Here is a 17,574-nt window from a genome sequence, read left to right on the forward strand (position 1 = left end):
GGTTAACCGGGTTTTACTCCAGATAACTAACAGTGCCTCATCTCCACCCTAAAGCAGGGATGATTGGACAGCCGAGCGCTTGACACAATTAACTCCTCAGGGAAATCGTGGTCACTCAGATTGCATCAGTTTCTCTCAGTTACATTAGTTTCACATATATAAAGACAATCAGAAGCAGAATATAATTCAATAGGGTTTATTGAAGCAACTGCATCTTAGATAATAAAGCGTGTACTGCAATAACTAGGAAGAATAAGCATGACAGGATTAAAATTGTGACAAGGAGAGTAAAGCATAAAAATAATGCCACCATACTGTCACTAGAATCATTAAATAGCTTCCACCTAGGCTATGGTAGAGCACAGCATGTTAAACTCTAGTTCTGCCCTTCAGGGTCCCTTGGGAAGACAGCATCCCTCACACCTGAGCAAGAGGCCTGTATTCTACATAAGCAGCTGTAGCAAAACACTCAGCAATCAGCATACAGTCATGGTCATTTGGCTGGAATCTCCCTCAACTATCAAGGATCAAATTTCACAATATAAACCTAGTCATGATAATTCTGAGTAAATGATAACACAAGTCCAACACAAGCAACCTGTAAGTCCCTAGTACATAATAGGACAAGGCTGACAGCAACAACCTGTTAGTCCCCAGTACATAATGGGACAGGGGACTTAAGGTGTGCTGCTGGATTTCTTGACTTGACTATGCACTGCAATGCCAATATGTCACTTGAGGATAAGAGACCCAATTGCACAAAATTTCCCAAAGGGGGATCTATCCACTGTGTACATAGTCAGGGGCTTGCTGTCTGTGCACAATAAACTGTGCCGAGGGGGCCACCTTGATCCCAGGCCAACACCAATACCAATGGGGCTGTCAGGGTGTTGAAAATGCCACTGATGTAATGATGAGCCACCTGCCATCCCTGTATTACAACAGCCCTCCCATGTAGCTTGTGTTGTAAAAGGGAAGTCCTTGCAAAACTATATGGTGAGTAATTGTGCAGTCAAAGTGTATGTGTAAACATAATTCACACTACAGTAATGCTCACATGCCCCCCACTAGGTGGGCCAAGCTTCATTTAGCCTGTAACTTAGTGCATGAACAGATGCAATCAGGCAACATATGGCATGCTGTTTGAGAGTAAACAACTTTTAACTTTTAGATACAGTGCACATGTATCTACATAGGGAAATAAGTTAAACATTGCTATGAGTGAAGTGTTTTGCTACAATGGTGCCCATTTACACATACATTGTAAGTAAGCATTTTTTATTAGATAATAAAAACCATAAAACATTCCATCTCCATATAAATAGCACAACTATGTGTTAATACAATAAATAACGAAATACATAACCATTGCAATAAACACATTAACCCCTCCTGAGACCATTTACAAGTGAAGAACATGGTTAAAATTATGATAAAGTACAAAATTACCCCACTACATCCTTCAAACCTATTAACCTCCCAATTAGCTGTTTGCTAGCATATAAAAACTAGTTACAATCACGATAAAACATGGGATAACTCCCCCAGCATTATTCATATCTCCTAAGATTATGAGGGTAGTCAGACCTTAGATCAAGTTTTTAAGTGTTGTTTGGTCGGCAACCATAGATTCCTAGTAGCAGAGTACCAAAAGGCATTTGGTATTTAAAAGCTGCTAGCTTCATTCAAATACAAAGTTGGCCAAAAAAGTGCATTGCAATCCTTCAGCCAAGTAACTAAGTACTGTTTAGATGGCAACTACTCAAAACTTAACAGCAATATACACATTCTAACCCATTCCTCTAGAGGTACTCTGCTCTATTGATTGCCAGCTCTTACATCAGGCTTTTAGGCTTTTAGGCTTTTTTTTTTTTTGGTCTGCAGCCATGGGTTCCTGGGAGTAGAGTGTCAAAGGGCATTTGATATTTAAAATTTCTAGCTTAATTAAAGTGCAAAATTGGCCAACCATGGTGACTAGGTACTGATTAGATGGTAATTAATTACCTCTTAACCACAGTATACACATACTGGCCCAATTTCTATGAGGGTACTCTGCTCTATTAGTTACCCAGTTGCCGTAATCCCTACGTTCTTGGAGCGGCAATAAGAGAAGTAAAGATTTCCAAAAATTGGACCAGCCTAATGTTCAGTATTTCATTTCTTGGATCGAGTGCTTCGATTAGGGACTTTCTACATGTTCTAATCCCTAAATCATTTAATTCTTTCTTCAACGTTTGTCTTCTTTGACTAGCCAAAGCTGGGCGAATGCAGACCACATGCCCTAAAGTTTCCACCGCGGAATGACATAAGCAGCATTCCTGATTAGCTCGTTGTAACTCATTCTTCCATTTTGGCATGAGTGCTACCGTTGGCATATCTCCTAGCCTTAAAAAACATTGTTTCATTTTCAAAGAATAGGGTGTGACGATCATTGGTGATTCTTTATATGTTTTGTGTGATGTAAGAACCCACCAACCATGAGACGTTTATGCCAGTTCCTCCCTATCTTCTAGCCAGCTATGTAGATTACTTGATTTATTCACTACTTTCTTAAATGCTGGACAAGACTGCGTCTGGTCCCATAAGTCATCCAGATCCAGCTGCTTGATGCTTCTTTCCAAATACTCTTTATAATTACTATTGCCCCTTTTAATTTCCTGTCATACTAAATTGGCTAACGTCCCTTTTGAGGCATGCCTAGATTTATAACAGCATTTAATAAATGCTGCAGCTCTAGCTAATAAATGCTTTACTAGCGAGAATTTAAGTCTAACCTGGGCCAGATATGCTGATTTAGGTAACTGGAAAGCTTGCTTGTTGGATTTTACCAAAAGTTTATCCAAAAGAGCTTCCTCCATCCCGCCATTATTTCAGTACCATAAGCAAGTGTTGGTGGTAATTTTGCTCTCATTGCTGCTCTTAGAAGTTAAAGGGATATGCCCACGGATGGTCTTTGCTGAAGTTCCAAAGGCATGAATAAGTGCTTGTGCTTTGTTTTTATTACTTCCCTGTGACACGCATGTGTTCCTCTTGAATCTATCTTGACCCCTAGATACCTATAGGTGTCCACTTCCTCTATTATCTTTCTACTTAAATTCCACTTACATTGATTAGAGGGTCTACGGTTGAGGACAGTAATTTTTTGTTTTACTCTGGTTTATTTCAAGCTCATTTGTTTTTGCATACCCTCCTAGATTATTCAGCACTTTTTGCATACCTATTCCAGAGTTGCTAAGCAACAGCAGGTCATCCACATATAGCAGATTGGATGATTGATGAACACCAAGTGTGGGTGGATGGAAAGTCTGGCTATTTAACATTGAAGAGAGGTCTGCAACATAAAGATTAAGGAGAATCGGTGCTAAAATGCAGCTTTGTTTCAAACCAACTGTTGTTATAACTGCCCTTGATAAATATGAGCCATCCCCAAGCTTAACCTTCACCCATGTATTGGAATATACCAATCTAATAGCATTCAAAATGGTTGATGGCGGCCCCCATCACTGTAATTTTGCCCAAAGACTGCCAGGAGGTACACAGTCAAAAGCTACTTTAAAGTCAACAAAGCACAAATATAATGGGGTCCCTGTTGTCTTTGCTCCATCAATATCAGACCCAGCACCACAAGGTTCGTTATTGTACCCTGGTTCTTAATAAAACCAGTTTGATTTATGGGCAGTCTACAATTATCTACTGCCCAAGACTCTAAGGGCCTCATTCTGAGGCCGGCGGGCGGTGGTCGCCGCCCGCCTGGCGGGAACCGCCATATGGCCGGAGGCCATTCTGGCTTTCCCGCTGGGCTGGCGGGCGACTGCCAGAAGGCCGCCCGCCAGCCCAGTGGGAAACCCCTTCCCATGAGGAAGCCGGCTCCGAATGGAGGAGGCGGAGTGGGAAGGTGCGACGGGTGCAGTTGCACCCGTCGCGAATTTCAGTGTCTGCTAAGCAGACACTGAAATTCTTTGTGGGGCCCTCTTATGGGGGCCCCTGCAGTGCCCATGCCATTGGCATGGGCACTGCAGGGGCCCCCAGGGGCCCCACGACACCCCATACCGCCATCCTGTTCCTGGCGGGCGAACCGCCAGGAACAGGATGGCGGTATGGAGTGTCGGAATCCCCATGGCGGCGCAGCAAGCTGCGCCGCCATGGAGGATTCCTGAGGGCAGCGGAAAACCGGCGGGAGACCGCCGGTTTTCCCTTTCTGACCGCGGCCAAACCGCCGCGGTCAGAATGCCCTTGAGAGCACCGCCAGCCTGTTGGCGGTGCTCTCGTGGTCGTTGACCCTGGCGGTCAATGACCGCCAGGGTCAGAATGACCCCCTAAGTGCTACAGAAAACATACAGAAAAGTATTTAAGGTCCACATCTAGGAGGGCAATTAATCTGTAGTTACTTGGAGAGGCAGCCTTCCATCCCTTATATATAGGATGAATTATCAAACCCTTCCAACTAGCTGGGACAATTCCAGTTGACAAAACGGAATTTAACATGCAGCCAGGAAATCTGCACATCTTTTCATTGACTGTTTAAACAGTGCTTGTTTTAGTCCATTAGGGCCAGGTGCACAGCCAGATCATGGTTTCCCAGTGATCTTCATTATCTCTGGCACTGTAATTACCAAGTTGTTCAAATTATCGGATTCCTGGCTATCCTTTTCCCTCTGAGGTGGCACAACCCCTCTGGTGGGACTTTCCATAAAAAGTGAATTCAAGTGATTACCTCAGGCTTCCTCTCATGTGTTTGTGTCATGGGCTGCTTTTGGGCCTTTTTCAATAGAATTAATCAATTTCCAAAAACGTTTTGAGTCTGATAATCCTGACGAATAGTGTAGCTTGGCCCATAATGCTTCTTGCTGGAGATTTTCAAATGACCATATTTCATTTTTTAGGAGCTTTCTTTGCTCCTGGAGGGTACTTAATAATGTTCCATCCTTGGGGTATTTGCGCAGTTGTGTCAGCAGCCTACATATAGCTGCTTTCCTTATGCAGACAGTGCGTTGCATGTGTACACCATTATGATATGCCAGTTGGGCTCAATATTTTTGTTTTTTTTCAAGGGGCCTTGGCTTGTAAGATCCTTAGCAAAGGCCTCCAAGACCAATATCAAATTTGTGGTGATCAGTGGTCATGGATCCCAAACTAGACAGTGCCTCTTCTGCTTGACTTTTGATGGAATTGGATGACCATTTCAGTCACTTAAGATTTTCAGCGCCAATCTCCCCCTTAAGGCATGCCTCTTTCTCCAGCTTACACACTGTGGACCGCATCTCAATTATCAGTGGATTAAGGTCTCTTTCCACACTGTCCAAGATTTTAAATCGCTCACATGTTTATACACTGAGGGATTAACCAGCTTGTAATCTAGGTATGATACCACCTTTTGGAAGATCTTGTCCATGCTGGGGGAATATCGGCCGAATTCCATCAATTAAGAGTGAATAGTCCAGCAGCCTCACAGGTCTTTATTAATTTCTCTCCAATCTTATCTTTCTTTATGTTCGCTGGGATAGTTTGACCTGGCACTGCTAGTACTGTTTGTATGTGTTCCTCACTTGGATTATGGAATAGATTGTGGTTAAAGTCACCCAAAATTAACCAATATGCTGGGTATATTGTACTTTTTATATGAAGCAGATTTTTTATCAGATTACTGGCTTCATCAGATATCTTTTTAGATTGATGTGTATGTTAATTAATATCAGTGGTTCATGTATGTTTTTTGCACGGCCATCTAATCGAACCAGCAGGAACGGTAGATCTTCTACATTGAGTTCTGTTGTTTTAGCCAGAATATTGGTTTTGATGTAAGTCACCAGGCCCCCTTTTGCCCTTCCAAACCTATTGGTTTTCTCTGCTGGCTAAATAAATTATTTATATCCAATTAGGGCGATAGACACTTGGCCCCAAGATTCCTGTATCACTATAATTTCACATGAACCTACAAATTGGATTACTGCTGGATCTTCCAATTTTGCCTGCAGGTCTCCTACATTTCATGAACAGATGCTTAATACTCTTCGTGGGGATGGTAACTGTTGAGTTGCTATTCAGCTTTTACGGATTCTTCCTGAGGATAACACTGAGGGTAGCCAGCTCCAGCTAGACAAAGTATCACATCTTGTTAATATCTTTCTTTGCCTCTCCTTATTCAATATTTGGACTCTTAGAGGAGACTGAATTGCAGACCTTTCACTAATTGTTCCTTCAATGACTTTGCTGGAATTAGATGTTCTGACTACCCCACGTAAAACTGACCATGGCACTCCTGTGTCCTTGTTGGGCAGATAGTCCTCCAACAATGGATTTGGAAATCTATCTCCTTGATATGTGGTCATCTCAATGACCCGAGCTCTCAAATACTCTCTTCTTTAAAGTATTTGCTTAGGAAGATCAGGGGCTTAAAAAATGACAAACGTTGGATCTGTGTGCTGACTTCCTCTTGCTTGAATAAACGTTATCGTAGCAATATCTTCTGTGTACACATATTTAAGATCAGGAAGTGCTTTTATGAGTCTTAAAATAGTGGTATGATTGACCACATCTGAGTTTTTTTTTAAATGAATTCAGAGATCCAGAATGACTGAAGGTCCTGCTCCTAATTAAGTGAGTTTTGATAATTTTCCAGATTTGACTGCTGCAAGACAAAAGGGTCACTTCTCATTGTCCTTACATTGTACAAGGTTGGGAGACTAACCCCTCCTGCCGTACATTTCTCCGGTGCTAAGTCTCGCTGACCCCCGGAAGGACTTCCACTTTCCTCCAAGGGGCCTTTTACTGGAAGGGGTAGTCTGTGTTCTGACAGAATCAGAGACGTTGTAGGAGTACCTTCTAATTCAAGAACATTCTTTGCCACTGGGTTTGAGTTGGACCAAGGAGGAATACAGTCTGATTTTTGCCTTCCCCTTATGGTCTTACCTTCCTTACTTGGTTCTTCTTAGATGGCCGCTGTGGTCTTTATGGGATTTGTACAGAAAGACCGAGCAGAATTCATGCCCTTTCTTGTGCGTTTTCTCTTTCTCTTTGTCAGTTGCAAAGACAGGGGCTTTCTAGGATTTCCGGAATTCCTTGCATCTAATGAATAAGCCAAGGCCCCAGAAGCTTCAGTGATGACTTTAACAGCGTGGCTTTTGGCGCTGTTCTCTGCAGGGTCTATTCTTCCGGGTGAACCCTCAGGTGAATATGCTTGGACTATATGTTGACTATCATCCATACACTCTACAGATGGAATGGGTGGCAGCATAATAGATAATTAATTGACATATGTATGCTCCTCAACTTGGGTGGTGCAGACCTCTTTTAATATTCCTTCCAAGGTAATCATCAGTTAAGACAATCTGCCCAACACCTCTTTACATGAGCAGATGGTAAAGCTGTTAAGCTGTAAAGTTCCAGCCCTTGTTATTGGGTAATTTAGTTCTTCTAGCTTGCCATCTATTCCAGAGACGAACACAGCTAACGTGTTTAACAGGTCTACCTGGATATACATTTTATTAAAGGGAAACTGAAGCGCCATTACATTGAATTCAGAATTGCGGCCTGTTAGCGTTTTCATCCTTGGCATGGTCTCCCTTATATGTTTGCCTCTGTTCTCCAGGTTGTTGATGTGTGCTGGACTCTGATTTTACTGCTTTTGTTACTCTGGGCACTTTAGCACTGCTAACCAGTGCTAAAGTGCAAGTGCTCCTTAACAAAATGTGTATGTAATTGGCTTATCCATGACTGGCATATTTGATTAACTAGTAAGTCTCTAGTAAAGTGCACTCGAGGTGCCAGGGCCTATAACTCAAATGCTACTAGTGGGCCTGTAGCACTGGTTGTGCCACCCACATAAGTAGCTCTGTAATCATGTCTCAGCCCTGCCACTGCAGTGTCTGTGTTTCCAGTTTTAACTGTAAATTCGACTTGGAAAGTGTACCCAATTGTCAGGCCTAAACCTTCCCTTTTCTTACATGTCAGACAGCCCTAAGGTAGGCCCTAGGTAGCCCCAAGGACAGGCTGCAGTGTGTGGTTAAGGTAGGACATATAGTAATGTGTTTTATATGTGCTGACAGTGAAATATTGCTGTTGCGAAATTTGTTTTCACTGTCACAAGGCCTGTCCCTCTCATAGGTTAACATGGGGGCTACCTTTAAATCTGATTAAAGTGTAGATTCCCCTTGGAAGCGGATGGACATTTGGAGTTTGGGGTCTCTGAGCTCACAATTTAAAAATACATATTTTAGTAAAGTTGATTTTAAGATTGTATGTTTGAAAATGCCACTTTTAGAAGGTGAACATTTTCTTACTTAAAGCATTTCTGTGACTGCCTGTTTGTGGATTCCCTGTCTGGGTCAGTTTGACAGTTGGGTTGGTTGCACCTTACACTAGACAGTGACACAAAGGGAGCTGGGGTGTAGCCTGCATATCCTGCTGAGCCATCTGTGTAAGGAGGGAGGGGATGAGTGGTCACTCACACCTGAGAGGGCTGTGCCTGCCCTTACACAATGCAGCCTCCAACCCCCTGGTGAGTGTCTTGGGCCTGGCCTGGGCAAGGCAGGATTTCACATTCAAAAGAGACTTTACTTTGAAGTAGGCCTACATCAAAGGAGAAATTGGGTATAAGAAGGGCACCCGAAACCACAGACTTTAGAAACACTTCTGGAAACAAGAGGAGCCTCTGCCTCGAGAAGAGCTGAAGAGCTGAGGAAGAAGAGCTGCTCTGCCTGTGACTGTGCTTTGTGGAGCTATCCTGCAGTAGCTGTTTCTGCCAGAGTAAGAGGGCAAAGACTGAAATTTGTGTACCTTCCATCTTGAGAAGAAATCTCCAAGGGCTTTATGTAGAGCTTGTCTCCTGTTGTTTGAAGTTTCAGGGACAGCAAAGACTTCTCTCTGCCAGCACCTGGAGTCTCTGGAGAGACTCATACTCTGCCCTGTGGTGCCCATCTAGTTCCTGGGACCCTGAAAGGAGAAGCTGGCAGCCTAAAATGAGGAAATCCATGCACAGAGCACCGTGCGGGGAAAAGATCGACGTGATTCCGATCTGCGGCTGATGAAACGACACGCTGCGGCTCCGCGACTGAAAATCGATCAACGCCGGAAACGCGACCGAAGAATCAACGCACAGAGCAGGAGAAATGAAGCGCAGCATCGCTGATGGAAACTCGGAGATTGAAACCAGCGCTGCGTGGTTTTTTAATCATCGTGCGGCTGGATTTCTGACGTAAGTACCACTGGGCGTGTAAAAACAATGCAAGGCCTGCCCGGACCCGAGAGTGCTGACCGGATCGACGCATCGCTGTCCTGAGGAGAGAAAGAACGACGTGCCCCGACCCGATGAAAGGAGAAATGACGTAAGGTCCTGCTCGTAAGTGGAATTGACGCATCGCAAGCCCTTTTTGACGCACACTCGCCTGTGCGGGGTTATTTTTGACACACTCAAGGTACATTTTCACACTTACAGTGTTTAGTGTGTGTTTAAAACTATTTAAAGATTCTTTTTTGCCTCTTTATTGATAACTTGACTTGTGCATCGTGGATTTTTGTCGTTTTGGTCTTGTTTTGTTTAGATAAATATTTCCTATTGTTCTAAACATGTGTTGTGTCATTTTGTAGTGTTTTCATTAGGTTACTGTGTGTGGGGGTACAAATACTTTATACCTAGCACTTTGAAGTTAAGCCTACTGCTCTGCCAAGCTTTCAAGGAGGTTAGCAGGGGTTAGCTGAGGGTGATTCTTTTTTACCCTGACTAGAGTGAGGGTCCTTGCTTAAAGAGGGGGTAACCTGACTGTCAACCAAAGACCCCATTTCTAACACGGCCCACATTCCGTTCGGACTCGTTCCTGCCGAAGGCTGTAGGTTGTCCCCAGAATATGTCTTTTGGTCTCCCCATAAGGCTTTCGCATTGGGTCTCTTTGTTTGTGATCTAATCTCTCCATCCTACCTCCTGATTGAATCAGGTGATCCTGTCTTCAATGGGCCCAACTAATCTATAAATCGGAAAAGAGTAGAACTTAGAACTGGGACTCTTTGGGGGATCTTGAGATTTCCCTGGTTCCACAGTTTCAGCAATAGCTGCCTTCTTTGATTCGAGGTTGGATGGGTTAGTCAAACTAGTCAGAGTATTTTGGTTATGCTGATATGGATAGTTCCATTTCATGATCATGGTTGGTTCAGAGTAAATGATTCCAAAGTTTATAGAAGTTACATCCCTAAACACACCATTGTAATAGGCATTACTGATCACACATGAATAACACGTTCCACTTGCTAACATTTCACATTAATACCAAGCATAACACATGTCACTCCACTTTATACAGAAATTTGCATGCATGGGGAACTGGATTTTACCCATGTTGTATTACATCATGATGTCATGCCCTTGGTACACACCATACATTGTCACACACATGTACCTACATAGATCAGTGTCAGCGGAACATATGTCTGTCTATGTCACCAGCATACCCAGGTATACTGTTGTCAAGAGTAACATGTGTATGAACATGTTTCACAGAAGCTGTGTGTAAGACCAACAATACACGTTTCCTCACATATGTAAACTCACAGTACACACATTGTGTACCTGTGGGTACATGCATGTGGGAATTTGTATCAAACATGTACACTTACACTGAATATCACTACTCCCAGGCATCCCACAGACCAACATACATAAAGAAACACATTTCACCATTTTTGTAAAAAAACAACACATGCAGTCATTTTCAGCAAACTACTATGCTTCGCACTTGTGCATCAAAATTTCAAATGTTATGCCCTGTCAGCGATCCTCCAAAAAACACACATGGCTGTCATGCATGAAAAAATTACACATTACATTCAAAAGTGATGCATACGCCCAGGAAGTGATGCAATAGAACTTCCTTGCTCGACATATGGAAAAGTAAAGTCACTTTCACTTTCCCTTTCCAGTCCTTTTGTCTGGCCTTGGGAGCATTTGTCTGGTGCTGGTGCACGGAGTGGTGGTTCTTGAGTCTTTTGTGCTGTTTGTGTTGTGCCCCTAAAGCATTTTTTGCAATGTTTATTGTCACTTTGTCTTGTATTTGCTGTGTATTGTTGGGTGTTTGTTTTTGGAGTAGTTAAGCTTTTTGGGGTAGTTGGGTTTATTAGGGGTTGTAGTTTTTTGGGGGTTCTTGTTTTGCACTGGATTTTGGGTGCAATATATCAGGGAAGGGAAAGGAAGATGAGTGCAGAGAAATTGGGAGGGTACATTTGACTGGTCTGCCACTACCTCCCCAATATGGTGGCCATGTGTGGATGTGTGATACAGGGGTACAATATGAAAGCACGGAAGCTGCAGTGTGGCAAGGTGTTTAGCTAGTTGACCAGAATCTTTGATGTTGAGTGAACCGACCGCCAGCTCAATCACCGGTGGGGAGACCGGATTTCCCAGGAACAGGACCTCCTGGATCACCTGGGAACAGAGGTGAGCGGAATTGTTGGTAAGTACAGCTCATATGTTGCTTAATGAAGTTTTGCATTTGCATGAATGTAGGCAATAGGAGTTACTTCACCAGGTCATGACCAAAAGCCAGGATTGCGAGTAGTGAGTCTGCGCCAACCTGCATCCATGAGAAGGGCAGCAATGCACTGTAAGTCAAAAAATGTGGCATGTTCCTGTCTTTGTTCTCATGGTTAGCTGGAAGATTTTGAAGTGCCACAAAGCCAACACACATGTGTCATTGTGGAAGGATACATGGCTACCAGGCACAACTGTCCATGTCCATCAAAGGCTTGCTCACTGTGGTATGTTGCATTGTCATGTACATATGATGGAAAACAAGATGCAGGAGTATAGGTAATAATGGATTAGTATGCCAAGACTCACGCACGTGTAGAGTGATACAACAATGTGCTATGTTTATGAAAATTGTCAGTGGACTGTCCTCTAGAAAATGTTACCAATGTAACTGGCACATGTACGTATGGTTCATGTATATACATGAGTATGTTCCCCTGGCATACCAATGGCTGTCGAATAGACATGTGGTAGGGCTCACTTGAAAATTCCCTAAACTGACTCTCATGAGTCCATCCGAAAAACATGTGTAATGTTTAATTTTTGTCCATGGTGTCCATAGTTAAATATTCACAGTGCTATGTCTCATGTCATGTCTTGCAGGTGCACCCACCCCATACACCATCCGTGACGTAGAATGTTTTGCGGACTCCGATACTACCAGTAAGTGTCATCCTGTATGTCTAATGTATAGTGCAAGGATTGTGTATGATGTTGCATAATGTGTTCAATGCCTTGTACAATGTGCATGCATGGCAATTTGGATGTCATTATCCATCCTTGGATTATGTCAATATGTCAGTTGTCATTTGGATTATGTGGAGTACAACAAAGTGATGCATTGGAGGCATTGTGTGTTGCAAGGGCCTTGTAATTGTTGGAACAGGCATATATGCGGACAAACACAGCACTGTCAGTCAAGACATGTGCCTAAAGTGCTGGTTTTATAACATGTATGTATGGTGCCAATATCTTGATCACAGTGCATTCGCCAGCTCTGGGTGTCACGCATAGCACACAGTAACTCAGGGTATGTAATAAATAGGGACCATGTGAATAGGTCACTAAGGGGCTCAACATTGCCCCTTTTCCCCTATGAAACGTGACACCCCAGCAGTGCACGTGGCTCTGAAGTAAGCACTTCTGATAGTCAGGACAAAGATACCACTTGTGAACACTAGATTTGACTTGCACACACATGTTGTTTATACCCCATGTTCTATGTTTCATGTGGCAACATAGACAACCCATGTTATCCTCATAGATCTTGACATGTGCCTATGACATGAGGGATCGCCATACAACATTCTCATAAGGCATGCATTAACTCAATATATTTTCTAAATGATAAGGTCCTGAGAATGTCCAATGATGTAATGCAAACAGCTCCACAAAGTGAGCAGTATCACCCAGTGCTGTTGCTAGATCACTATGCTGATAAGATGTAGGGCATACATGCACCCACATATAAGATGTTGTTGCTGAATTAGGTTGTACAACATGCTGACCTGAACTTATTGACACGTGCAGGCATTGGGCAGCTAGTGTGACACATCAAGTTGTATTAGGACTATGCATGTTGCTGTGGCACAGCCCATCATGCAGTGAGATGAGTGGATATTGGAGTGGGTAATCCACCCCACATTCTCACATAAAATACATGTCACATGCAGATTCAATGTAGCAGTGTATCCAGACAACTGTCCTTGCCTGATCAAGCACATAGGATATTCCTCACAAGGCCATTGCACTGTTGGTGCATCACTTTTTCCATGGGAAACAGTGACGCATCAGGGGCACAAGGGCCTTGTTGAGAAGCACCATAGTTTTTGAGTCCACATATAAGTTGCACACCTTGTTCTGATGAGTTTGGTACATTTCTATGGTTCTGAGGTAACTGATGTGTACAGAAAGACATTCATGAGGTATCCAGCATGATGAGTGTGATTAACCATGGTGATAAAACTGGTATATTAGATGAGCATTATGAATGTTTGCCTACTACTTAACAGATGTTACAAGCTCATGCACTGGTTGTGTGCAACATAGGTCAGCTTTGACACCTTGGACATGAAGAATGTGTAAAGGATGGTTGTGATGCAGATGTGTAATGACCTTGGCCTTCAGGATGGTATTGTGAGTTGTATTGGCCGACGTGTGTCACCTGAAGATGCTGTTCCTTTTGAATGTTTGTTCTTCCTCTGCTTAACCCACAGTTCAATAACATACTCCCTTAATGCTTCATCAGCCTCCGTGAATGCAGCTAGGAAGCGTGCCTTTAAAAAACAAAAAGAACCCTACAGGCACATCCGTGCTTTGATAAGGCCTCTAGAGGATGGGCTGCCATTGCAATCTGGAGAAAGCATCAGGGTTGTGGTGGGAATTTCCACATGGAGGGCCACCAAAGGAGCCTGAGACCAGCAGACACACAGGGAGAAGCTCAAAGAAAAAGGACTACAGCACCATCACATCCCCAGGCTGGAGCTCCAATCATGGCAAAGACCTTAGAACAGGAAATGTGCCAGGGTTTAGAAGACGTCAGGTTGAGGCTAGACAAGTTAGAGGCAACGCAGGAAAAGATGTATTTCATACTTTGCTACATCAAAAGTAAACTTTCAAGGTGCTGATGTTATACCCCGCCTTCTCTCCTCACCTTCCCTTCCCGATGTTTTAAAGGTTTTTGTATAACGAGGATTTTAGATTGTTAGGCTTAGTTTAGTTAGTGTAGTGTAGGTTAGTTTTAGGACATAGGGGGTCATTACAACCTCAGCGGTCTTTTAACAAGACCGCCGAGGGACCGCCGTGCGGAAGACCGGCAGTAGTGGCGGTTTGCCGCTCTGCGTATTATGACTGTTGGCTGCCTCCGTCGTTATTCCGATGAAGAGCCACCAACAGCCATACTGGCGGGAGGCGGAGAAGTGGAGGTTGCTCCACCTCCACCGCCACGCCAACAGAACACCGCCCAGCGAATAACGTCCTGTGATTCGGCGCGGCGATGTTCTGTTGGCGGTGTGGTGTCGGCGGAGCTGCCCCCATGGCTCCCGTCCCCTCCCGGAGGATCGACGGAACAGGTAAGTCGATCGTCCTTAAGGGGAGGGGGTTGGGGGCGTGTTGTGTGGGTGCATGGGGGTGTGCGTCTGTGTATATAGAGGGAGTGTGTGAGTGCGTGGATGCTTGCAGGGGTGTTGCGTGTTATGGGAATGAGTGCGTGTATGTCTGTAGGTATGTCTGTATGGATGTGTGCATGTATGTTTGAATGTGGGTGTGCGTGTCTGACTGTGTGTGTGTATGTTGGCATGTATGTTGGTATGTGTGCGTGTATGTGTGTTGGTGGTGCCTGCGTGCGTGTAGGGAGTGTATGTGTAAGGTAATGTCGGGGGTCGGTGTGGGGAGGGGGGTCCTGCCACCTTTGGGGGGTAGCAGGGGTGGTGGGGGGTGTAGGGGAGGGAGTCGGGGTGGGGGAGACCCCTATCAGTGCCAGGGAAGGAATTCCTTGGCACTGATAGTGCTTACCGCCATGGATTTCATGGCGGTTCCTACCGCTGGAAATCCACGGCGGTAAGCCGGGTCAAAATGCTGGCGGTGGTATTGTGCCGGCCGCCGGCCTGGAGACCCAGGTCTCCAGCCCAGCGGTCGTCTCCGCCCTGGTGGCCGGAACGGAGAAGCAGCGGATGACCATGGCGCTAACCGCCATGGTCATAATACTCCAAAAAAGACCGCCAGCCTGTCTTACCGCCGCTTTAACACCGTCCGCCAGGGTTGTAATGACCCCCATAGTTTCAAATCTTAGGGAGGTAGGTTTTGGGGATTTTACTATTCTTGGGTGTTTTTAGTGGGGTGGGTCATGTTAGGGTGTGTGTTTAAAAAATATGTATAAAATAAATAAATAGGAAATTTGTAATGTTATTAAACCTTGTTATTTAGCACACTAGGTTCTCCATCATGCTTTAATATTTGGGTGGTATCATGTCTGCATAAGTCAGGTTAGACAAAAGCCCTCGGGTCAGGATCCACTTTCTCTTTACATATGTGACTATGTGTATCCCCTATCTCCAAGTACCTGTCAGGCTGGCTACAGTATGATATCAGCTGCTAAAGACATTTTTCAGCACTGTATGTGACACCCTGATTTTCAATGGATATATATCTCAAAACAGTTTCTCTTATACCATTCCATTGTTTTGGTAAGTATTGAGGATGTTGTCATTGCACTCCCCTAAATTGGGAAATTGTTACAGGGACACACATATCTGCCCCTCACAGTTCTATCTAAACATGTCTAATTTGGTTTTCACATCAGTGTTCTACTGGTGCTACCATCCTCGCTTCTCCCAGACACTTATGTAGTGTACCATGCAAGCCATACCGTAGCAGAAATGGCCTGCCATCTGCTGCATGACATGCTTGGGAGACTACCAAAACACATTATAAGCAGTCAGCTTGATTATTTTTCATTCATTCTGTGTGGCTTTATGTGTGACACAAATCCAGCCATTTCCTTTTGTTAAGTCCTCCGAGTATTGGCTTCACACAATGCATAAAGGGCAAGCAGTTACTGCATCAGAGACAATATCAACACAAATGTTGCTTTGGTAAATTTATTTACATGTGCAAATTCTGTTTCTGATGATGTACATTGTACAGGAGATTGACCCCATGATAGATGGCAAATCCAGTCAGAGTCCAAGGGGGGAGCATGTCATGAGACGTGTAGGAGAAGAGTGTATCAGTGAAGAGGTGTTCAAGTTGGCATATGGTCAGATTAGCCAAAATGACAGTCCACATGTGATATGTCAACCATAGGAGAGTGAAGAGGGGTGTTGCCAGTTTTGACAACACTGGCATTATCTTAAGCATAGAACTAAGGAGATACTGTCCATGTGCCACAGACTGTAGCTACTGGGTGGTTTTTCGGGTGAATGATATTCCTTCAACATCTTTATCTTCTGATGTGTGTGTTGCCTCCTGTGCCATGGGTGGTAGTGATGTTGAAGTTGAGGGGAAACACACACATCAGTGGGTAGAGATGTTGTTTCCAAGGTTCGGGCAGCTGTCAACTGTGGAAAGATATAAGGCATCAGTGCAGCAATGAATAACTGCTGGTTTTGCAGCACAATAGCTACATCACAGTGATAGGCAGCCAGGTTGTTAGTGAGGGAGCCCAACATCCTCTGCATGGACTCCAGGAAAAGTTGGATAGCCCCAGCCGGTTGTCAATCATGCTGATGCCACTTTGGGAGGGGATTCTCTCAGCCTCTGCCTCAGGACACAAATAATATCTGCCAGGGCCTGCTGGAGTCTATGTAGTGGAAAGTGGGTGCCTCTGATGGCGGTGGAGGTGTCCTAAGTGGGACTGACGTACCTCTGGATTCACTCTAGGCTGCCCGTCATGGTCTCAATCCCAACCCACACCTGCTGTGCCAGTTCCCGCTGGACTCCTATCATTGTGTTTTATCAGATAATAGCTGGGTCCTGGGAGGCCAAGGCTATTGGTGAGGTGGCCAGTGATGTGTGTTAGGTGTTGAGTGGGTCACGTAGAAACCCCACAACTCTGTGTGTCCTCCCTTAGACTGGAGATGGGGTCCAGCTGACACCCAGGTCATCCTGGAGAGTGTCCCCATTGATGGTCGGCAGGTGGTCATCCAAATAATTAGAGAATTCCAGGACAGGCAGCTCAGCAGGAGGTAAGGCATCATCATTTGAAATGGGATAGTGCAATGGGAAACTAGGACTGTAGTATCTGTTGACATACGTCATGAGCTTTTAACATTAAGGCCCTCATTTATGTGCCCCAAGTGGCACACTGCCACCCCGGTGTATTTTTTCAGTTGAGCTCCATTGGCAAAATCTGCCAATCCCCATTTTCCAGTCTGTTACACCCACCTTGCATAAATTATCATGGGATTCTACATATCTACCCCTTTCATTAAGTTGACTGTGTGACATCTGCATGCCACAGGCATTGTTTTGGACTTTTAAATGCAACACCAATGGAGGCATACAGAGTCTGTTGCATTTGCAAGTCATGAATCTTGAGTAAGTATCTCATTCCTCTGCAA

Source organism: Pleurodeles waltl, chromosome 10, assembly GCF_031143425.1.
Source record: "Pleurodeles waltl isolate 20211129_DDA chromosome 10, aPleWal1.hap1.20221129, whole genome shotgun sequence".
NCBI classification, from domain to species: Eukaryota; Metazoa; Chordata; class Amphibia; order Caudata; family Salamandridae; genus Pleurodeles; species Pleurodeles waltl.